The sequence below is a fragment of the Oncorhynchus keta genome, chromosome 34, assembly GCF_023373465.1.
Source record: "Oncorhynchus keta strain PuntledgeMale-10-30-2019 chromosome 34, Oket_V2, whole genome shotgun sequence".
Classification (NCBI taxonomy): domain Eukaryota; kingdom Metazoa; phylum Chordata; class Actinopteri; order Salmoniformes; family Salmonidae; genus Oncorhynchus; species Oncorhynchus keta.
Genome location: NC_068454.1, coordinates 19019946 through 19028972, shown reverse-complemented (window position 1 = coordinate 19028972; position 9027 = coordinate 19019946). Strand labels below are relative to the sequence as shown.

Sequence of the window (9027 nt, the reverse complement as noted above, 5' to 3'; positions counted from 1 at the left end):
CGCTCTCTGTTTCCTCCACCCTCCCCGTCCCCCTGCATCCATCCATTCATTATCTACAGCGCTACGGACCTATCATGGGGGACTGGAGCTTTCTGGGTAATATTTTAGAGGAAGTGAATGAGCACTCAACGGTGATCGGCCGGATGTGGCTCACGGTCCTCTTCATCTTCCACATCCTCATCCTGGGTACGGCGGCAGAGTTTGTGTGGGGTGACGAGCAGTCGGACTACGTCTGTAACACGCAGCAGCCCGGTTGTGAGAATGTGTGTTACGACGAGGCCTTCCCCATCTCCCACATTCGCCTGTGGGTTTTGCAGATCATCTTCGTGTCCACGCCATCTCTGGTCTACGTGGGCCATGCCGTGCACCACGTCCACATGGAGGAGAAACGCAAAGAGCGTGAGGAGGTTGAGCTGAGTTGCCAGCAGGCGCTGAGTGAGGAGCGGCTGCCTCTAGCACCCGACCAGGGCAGTGTGCGCACCACCAAGGAGACCAGCACCAAGGGCAGCAAGAAGTTCAGGCTGCCACATAATCTTCAAGACGCTGTTTGAGGTGGGCTTCGTGGTGGGCCAGTACTTCCTGTACGGATTCCGCATCCTGCCGCTGTACAAGTGTAGCCGCTGGCCCTGCCCCAACACCGTGGACTGCTTCGTGTCGCGCCCCACAGAGAAGACTGTCTTCATCATATTCATGCTGGCCGTGGCCTGCGTCTCCCTCTTCCTCAACTTCGTGGAGATTAGTCACCTGAGCTTGAAGAAGATACGCTTTGTCTTCTGCAAGCCAGCCCCGGGTCCAGCCCAGGGTGAGGGCCCAAGCTCCCTGCCCCCTCCAGGGGGGGTCCTCAAGAGCCTGCCCCCCCTGGCTGTGCCTTCCTTCCAGAGGGCAAAAGGATACTGCTGGAGGAGGAGACCCACCACTACCCCCTGGCGGAGGCATGCATGGAGGCAGGGAGGCTAATCCCTCTGGACCCGCCCTTTCAGTGCAAGGAGGAGAAAGTGGAGGAACTGGGGTACATGGAGGTCATTTCAAAGGTGTACGATGGGACCTTGCCTTCCTACGCCCAGACCACAAAGATAGGGGAGGACACACTACCACTACACCAAGAGGAGGAGGAGCAGCAGCAGCAGGAGGAGGAGGTGGAGGATGAAGAGGAGGAGGTGGTGGAGGAGGATGTGGTGGATGGGGTGGTGGAGGATGTGGTGGATGGAGTGACGGAAGAGGATGTGGTGGATGGAGTGGCGGAAGAGGATGTGGTGGATGGAGTGGCAGAGGATGTGGAAGTGGTGGACGGGGACGAGGGACCTTCAACAAAGGTGGGGATGGAGGTGATGGATACGATAGAGGACACAAGACCACTGAGCAGATTGAGCAAAGCCAGCAGCAGGGCCATGTCAGACGATCTCAGCGTATGAACCTGTGAGAGAACACACACAAACGTACACGCACACAAACACTGAACACAGGAGAACACACACATCTAGCTCAAGACAACAAACACTTATTACCATTAGGATGTGGGTAACATCACTCAATAAGGCAACAAAAAGATCTGTGCTTATTTGTGAGATAAGTGAATATTTTAAAAGGTTGTGTTTTAAGAGAGGAGGGATATATTTATTTTATTAAGCATCTTAGATGAAACCAAATGTAGAAAGGACAAAGAAAGGGAAAATATTTTTTACTTGATGAAAATCCATGCTGTCGACCTTTTTCTATTGAAAGACTTTCAACAATAACCAATGAAAGATTACTAATGTTTACATATTCTGGGGGGTTGAATGGGTAGAGGGAAGAGATTGATCATATATTCTTGTGTGTCTGCAAAGCAGTAAAATTACTGTAGGCAGGCAATCACTTTCATATGTAGCTGCAAATATGTTGCAGGTGGAAGGGCTGTTGCACACCAAGTCCGTTGCACAGAAAACATATGACTCTTTAACCAAGTTGATAGCACACATTTCTTAGAGGATACAGAACTGTGCAAGGCCTCATATCACCTCAACTACGCATCGATTTACTCTTCTTTCAATTTAAGGCAGATTGGCAATGAAGTACAAGAGCATATCTGTCCTTTTCATGTCTACATACAGAGTAGTACAGCCAAAAAGCAGAGTAGTAGAGAAAAACAAACCAAAAAAGGACCAGATGTTAATGGTCTCTTTTCAATGTGATTCTACATCTGATCTTTTGGATTGCTTATATCGTTCATTGCCTGTATAATAAGTGGGCACTGTGAAAATGTTGTCTGTCTGTGAAAAGAGAGGAGTGCTGGTTTTGCCCGATCACAGACTGGACCATAGTAACAACCTCAGGCCAAATCCTCTCTTTTCGCGCTGTACAAACCGGCGTCAGGGCGATAAAGATCACGCACGATCAGCACAAAGTATTGTTGTCCTATGCTTCACCGAAACATGGCTCACTGGGAAGACGCTATCCGATGCGGTGCAGCCAACGGGTTTCTCCACGCATCGCGCCGACAGAAACAAACATCTTTCTGGTAAGAAGAGTGGCGGGGGCGTATGCCTCATGACTAACGAGACATGGTGTGATGAAAGAAACATACAGGAACTCAAATCCTTCTGTTCACCTGATTTAGAATTCCTCACAATCAAATGTAGACCGCATTATCTTCCAAGAGAATTCTCTTCGATTATAATCACAGCCGTATATATCCCCCCCCAAGCAGACACATCGATGGCTCTGAACGAACTTTATTTAACTCTTTGAAAACTGGAAACCATTTATCCGGAGGCTGCATTCATTGTAGCTGGGGATTTTAACAAAGCTAATCTGAAAACAAGACTCCCTAAATTTTATCAGCATATCGATTGCGCAACCAGGGGTGGTAAAACCTTGAATCATTGTTACTCTAACTTCCGCGACGCATATAAGGCCCTGCCCCGCCCCCCTTTCGGAAAAGCTGACCACGACTCCATTTAGCTGATCCCTGCCTACAGGCAGAAACTAAAACAAGAGGCTCCCACGCTGAGGTCTGTCCAACGCTGGTCAGACCAAGCTGACTCCACACTCCAAGACTGCTTCCATCACGTGGACTGGGACATGTTTCGCATTGCGTCAGATAAAAATATTGACGAATACGCTGATTCGGTGTGCGAGTTCATTAGAACGTGCGTCGAAGATGTCGTTCCCATAGCAACGATAAAAACATTCCCTAACCAGAAACCGTGGATTGATGGCAGCATTCGCGTGAAACTGAAAGCGCGAACCACCGCTTTTAATCAGGGCAAGGTGTCTGGTAACATGTCCGAATATAAATAAATGCAGCTATTCCCTCCGCAAGGCTATTAAACAAGCTAAGCGTCAGTACAGAGACAAAGTGGAATCTCAATTCAATGGCTCAGACACAAGAGGCATGTGGCAGGGTCTACAGTCAATCACGGACTACAAGAAGAAACCCAGCCCAGTCACGGACCAGGATGTCTTGCTCCCAGGCAGACTAAATAACTTTTTTGCCCGTTTTGAGGACAATACAGTGCCACTGACACGGCCTGCAACGAAAACATGCGGTCTCTCCTTCACTGCAGCCGAGGTGAGTAAGACATTTAAACGTGTTAACCCTCGCAAGGCTGCAGGCCCAGACGGCATCCCCAGCTGCGCCCTCAGAGCATGCGCAGACCAGCTGGCCGGTGTGTTTACGGACATATTCAATCAATCCCTATACCAGTCTGCTGTTCCCACATGCTTCAAGAGGGCCACCATTGTTCCTGTTCCCAAGAAAGCTAAGGTAACTGAGCTAAACGACTACCGCCCGTAGCACTCACTTCCGTCATCATGAAGTGCTTTGAGAGACTAGTCAAGGACCATATCACCTCCACCCTACCTGACACCCTAGACCCACTCCAATTTGCTTACCGCCCAAATAGGTCCACAGACGATGCAATCTCAACCACACTGCCCTAACCCACCTGGACAAGAGGAATACCTATGTGAGAATGCTGTTCATCGACTACAGCTCGGCATTCAACACCATAGTACCCTCCAAGCTCGTCATCAAGCTCGAGACCCTGGGTCTTGACCCCGCCCTGTGCAACTGGGTACTGGACTTCCTGACGGGCCGCCCCCAGGTGGTGAGGGTAGGCAACAACATCTCCTCCCCGCTGATCCTCAACACGGGGCCCCACAAGGGTGCGTTCTGAGCCCTCTCCTGTACTCCCTGTTCACCCACGACTGCGTGGCCACGCACGCCTCCAACTCAATCATCAAGTTTGCGGACGACACAACAGTGGTAGGCTTGATTACCAACAACGACGAGACGGCCTACAGGGAGGAGGTGAGGGCCCTCGGAGTGTGGTGTCAGGAAAATAACCTCACACTCAACGTCAACAAAACTAAGGAGATGATTGTGGACTTCAGGAAACAGCAGAGGGAACACCCCCTATCCAAATCGATGGAACAGTAGTGGAGAGGGTAGCAAGTTTTAAGTTCCTCGGCATACACATCACAGACAAACTGAATTGGTCCACTCACACTGACAGCGTCGTGAAGAAGGCGCAGCAGCGCCTCTTCAACCTCAGGAGGCTGAAGAAATTCGGCTTGTCACCAAAAGCACTCACAAACTTCTACAGATGCACAATCGAGAGCATCCTGGCGGGCTGTATCACCGCCTGGTACGGCAACTGCTCCGCCCTCAACCGTAAGGCTCTCCAGAGGGTAGTGAGGTCTGCACAACGCATCACCGGGGGCAAACTACCTGCCCTCCAGGACACCTACACCACCCGATGTTACAGGAAGGCCATAAAGATCATCAAGGACATCAACCACCCGAACCACTGCCTGTTCACCCCGCTATCATCCAGAAGGCGAGGTCAGTACAGGTGCATCAAAGCTGGGACCGAGAGACTGAAAAACAGCTTCTATCTCAAGGCCATCAGACTGTTAAACAGCCACCACTAACATTGAGTGGCTGCTGCCAACACACTGTCATTGACACTGACCCAACTCCAGCCACTTTAATAATGGGAATTGATGGTAAATTATGTAAATATATCACTAGCCACTTTAAACAATGCTACCTTATATAATGTTACTTACCCTACATTATTCATCTCATATGCATACGTATATACTGTACTCTACATCATCGACTGCATCCTTATGTAATACATGTATCACTAGCCACTTTAACTATGCCACTTTGTTTACTTTGTCTACATACTCATCTCATATGTATATACTGTACTCGATACCATCTACTGTATGCTGCTCTGTACCATCACTCATTCATATATCCTTATGTACATATTCTTATCCCCTTACACTGTGTATAAGACAGTAGTTTTGGAATTGTTAGTTAGATTACTTGTTGGTTATCACTGCATTGTCAGAACTAGAAGCACAAGCATTTCGCTACACTCGCATTAACATCTGCTAACCATGTGTATGTGACAAATAAAATTTGATTTGATTTGATTTAGCCACAGACAATAAAAGAAACCACTCATATATAAAAACAAGCATCCTTGACATTGTTGTGGGGGAAAATCATTTTACTTGATTTTATTTGCCCTTGATGGGCATTTCCCTTGTAGAAATATGAAGTAGTTAGGGCAATGTTTACAACATTTTCTAAAAAATATATATAAAAGGAGAATCTTATTGTACATGTCACGGTCGTCCTCCTCTTCATCTAAAGAGGAGAGGCGAGAAGGATCGGAGGACCAATATGCAGCGTGATATGTGTTCATGTTGAATGTTTAATTAAAGAAAGAACTGAACATTGAAACACTATACAAAAACAGTAAACAAAATAACAACCGTGAAGCTAATGTGAGCTGCGCTGAAACAAGCCATCAACATAGACAATCACCCACAAACAAACATTGCAACCCAGGCTACCTAAGTATGATTCTCAATCAGAGACAACTAATGACACCTGCCTCTGATTGAGAACCATACTAGGCCGAAACATAGAAATACCCAAATCATAGAAAAACAAACATAGACTGCCCATCCAACTCACGCCCTGACCATACTAAATAAATACAAAACAAAGGAAATAAAGGTCAGAACGTGACAGTACATAAAGTATAATTGTATCTGATGTCTAATAGCAAACATTATGTTGAGAACACTTAGTTTAAATTCTGATATAATCTATAGCTAAATTATTATTACTATGATGACATATCGTTCATTTATCCAATAGAGAAACTACCAGTTATTTATTTTAACACTAGAAAAAACTTCCATAACTCTGCTTAACTCTGCTAACTCTGCTACAGTCACTGTTTCAGTAGGGAAAATGAAGTGCCTTTCAAAACCTGAGCATTTTTTCCATAATTACCAAAGACTAGCATTTCAGAACCTTTTGCCCTGTTTTCTCTCTGTCCCAGAGATGTTCTATTTTTAGCATTATTAAGTTGTACAAGAGCAGAAGTTTATCTTACAAGTACTTAAAAACAATCGAACAAAAACAATGCCCTATGAAAGGGATGCTTTAAAGTACAACCAAATATCTATCTATTTTTCTCTCTTGCGCTCTCTGCTTTATTTCAATTCGTGGCTATGTTGCTTTCTAGTGTATAATTCTTCAGTGCTTTATCTGTAATGTACATTCTCAAATGTCTTTGTAAAGGTTAAAGTGCTTACATAGCTCTGGGAAAACTGTGAAAGTCATGTTTTTAATGTCATGTTTGAGATATTTTTCTTTAGCATTCAAATAATCCTTTGTGTACTGTATGCAACATCACCCTTCATTGGGGGGGGTGTAGAGTATGTCTGCAAACAAGTGTACTTGCTTCTCAGTCAGTGCTGTGCCTTAAAGCAAAGCATTGGGGTTGTTCTGTGCAGCAGTGTGTTTATACAGTGACACAGATTTTAAAATGGCGCAGAAAAGCCACACACAGAGACACACGCTCACACCCATGCACACATGCATACACACACACATGTATACACACGTGCATGCAAACGTAACACCCTTCCTGTGTTGGTTTTGGGGGTATGATCAAATGGCTCTCGACAAACTCTGACAGAAAGGCAGCTTTGACCACTTTGTGATCCCCAGACACTCATTTGCCTCCCATAAGCCAAAGCTGTGACAACCTTGTGAATAAGACAACAGACATTTCACAATTGCAGAATAGTTTAGCACATTTCAACACTGTAAAATATATTCCAAAACTGGGGCAGGTTCGTTTTTGATTTAAAACAGTTAACCTTGCTTTATTGTTCTAAAAAACTTTTGATTAATCTTTGGAAAGAAAATAACCCTTTTTACTAACTTGTAGTCCTTATGCTCCTAGTTGTGTTTTTACTAACTTGTAGTCCTTATGCTCCTGGTTGTGTTTTTACTAACCTGTAGTCCTTATGCTCCTAGTTGTGTTTTTACTAACTTGTAGTCCTTATGCTCCTAGTTGTGTTTTTACTAACTTGTAGTCCTTATGCTCCTAGTTGTGTTTTTACTAACTTGTAGTCCTTATGCTCCTGGTTGTGTTTTTACTAACTTGTAGTCCTTATGCTCCTAGTTGTGTTTTTACTAACCTGTAGTCCTTATGCTCCTGGTTGTGTTTTTACTAACTTGTAGTCCTTATGCTCCTGGTTGTGTTTTTACTAACCTGTAGTCCTTATGCTCCTAGTTGTGTTTTTACTAACTTGTAGTCCTTATGCTCCTGGTTGTGTTTTTACTAACTTGTAGTCCTTATGCTCCTGGTTGTGGTTTTACTAACCTGTAGTCCTTATGCTCCTGGTTGTGTTTTTACTAACTTGTAGTCCTTATGCTCCTGGTTGTGTTTTTACTAACCTGTAGTCCTTATGCTCCTGGTTGTGTTTTTACTAACCTGTAGTCCTTATGCTCCTGGTTGTGTTTTTACTAACTTGTAGTCCTTATGCTCCTAGTTGTGTTTTTACTAACTTGTAGTCCTTATGCTCCTAGTTGTGTTTTTACTAACTTGTAGTCCTTATGCTCCTAGTTGTGTTTTTACTAACTTGTAGTCCTTATGCTCCTAGTTGTGTTTTTACTAACTTGTAGTCCTTATGCTCCTGGTTGTGTTTTTACTAACCTGTAGTCCTTATGCTCCTAGTTGTGTTTTTACTAACTTGTAGTCCTTATGCTCCTAGTTGTGTTTTTACTAACTTGTAGTCCTTATGCTCCTAGTTGTGTTTTTACTAACTTGTAGTCCTTATGCTCCTAGTTGTGTTTTTACTAACTTGTAGTCCTTATGCTCCTGGTTGTGTTTTTACTAACTTGTAGTCCTTATGCTCCTAGTTGTGTTTTTATTAACTTGTAGTTCTTATGCTCCTAGTTGTGTTTTTACTAACTTGTAGTCCTTATGCTCCTAGTTGTGTTTTTACTAACCTGTAGTCCTTATGCTCCTAGTTGTGTTTTTACTAACCTGTAGTCCTTATGCTCCTAGTTGTGTTTTTATTAACTTGTAGTCCTTATGCTCCTAGTTGTGTTTTTACTAACTTGTAGTCCTTATGCTCCTAGTTGTGTTTTTACTAACCTGTAGTCCTTATGCTCCTAGTTGTGTTTTTACTAACCTGTAGTCCTTATGCTCCTAGTTGTGTTTTTACTAACCTGTAGTCCTTATGCTCCTAGTTGTGTTTTAACTAACCTGTAGTCCTTATGCTCCTAGTTGTGTGGCAGTATCATCTTTTCGAAAGTGAACCAAGGCAATAAAAGGTCACACGTTGTCAAGAAGTATTGTGTCATCATATCTATACAAACGCACGCACGCACGCACGCACGCACACACACACACACACACACACACACACACACACACACACACACACACACACACACACACACACACACACACACACACACACACACACACACACACACACACACACTATGTTGACATCTGATGCTTTGCAGCCTATTGCCACAGTACATTACTATCCAGAGTATTCTAAATGTACATGGTTAAACTTGTATCAAGTATTAGTGAGTATCTACTGCCCTCTGTTGGTAAAGATAGTGACTCAGTCATTTTCGTTAGAAACAGCTTCACTAAATACTAAACAATAATCCCTGCTGAGTGTTTATATACTGCTTATCAG

The 9027-nt window shown here is 44.3% G+C and overlaps 1 pseudogene; it reads left to right on the top strand.

The window, feature by feature from the left end:
* The first annotated feature begins 74 nt into the window (after positions 1 to 74).
* LOC118396174 (gap junction alpha-8 protein-like) lies at positions 75 to 1412 on the top strand (annotated as a pseudogene).
* Positions 1413 to 9027: the final 7615 nt, after the last annotated feature.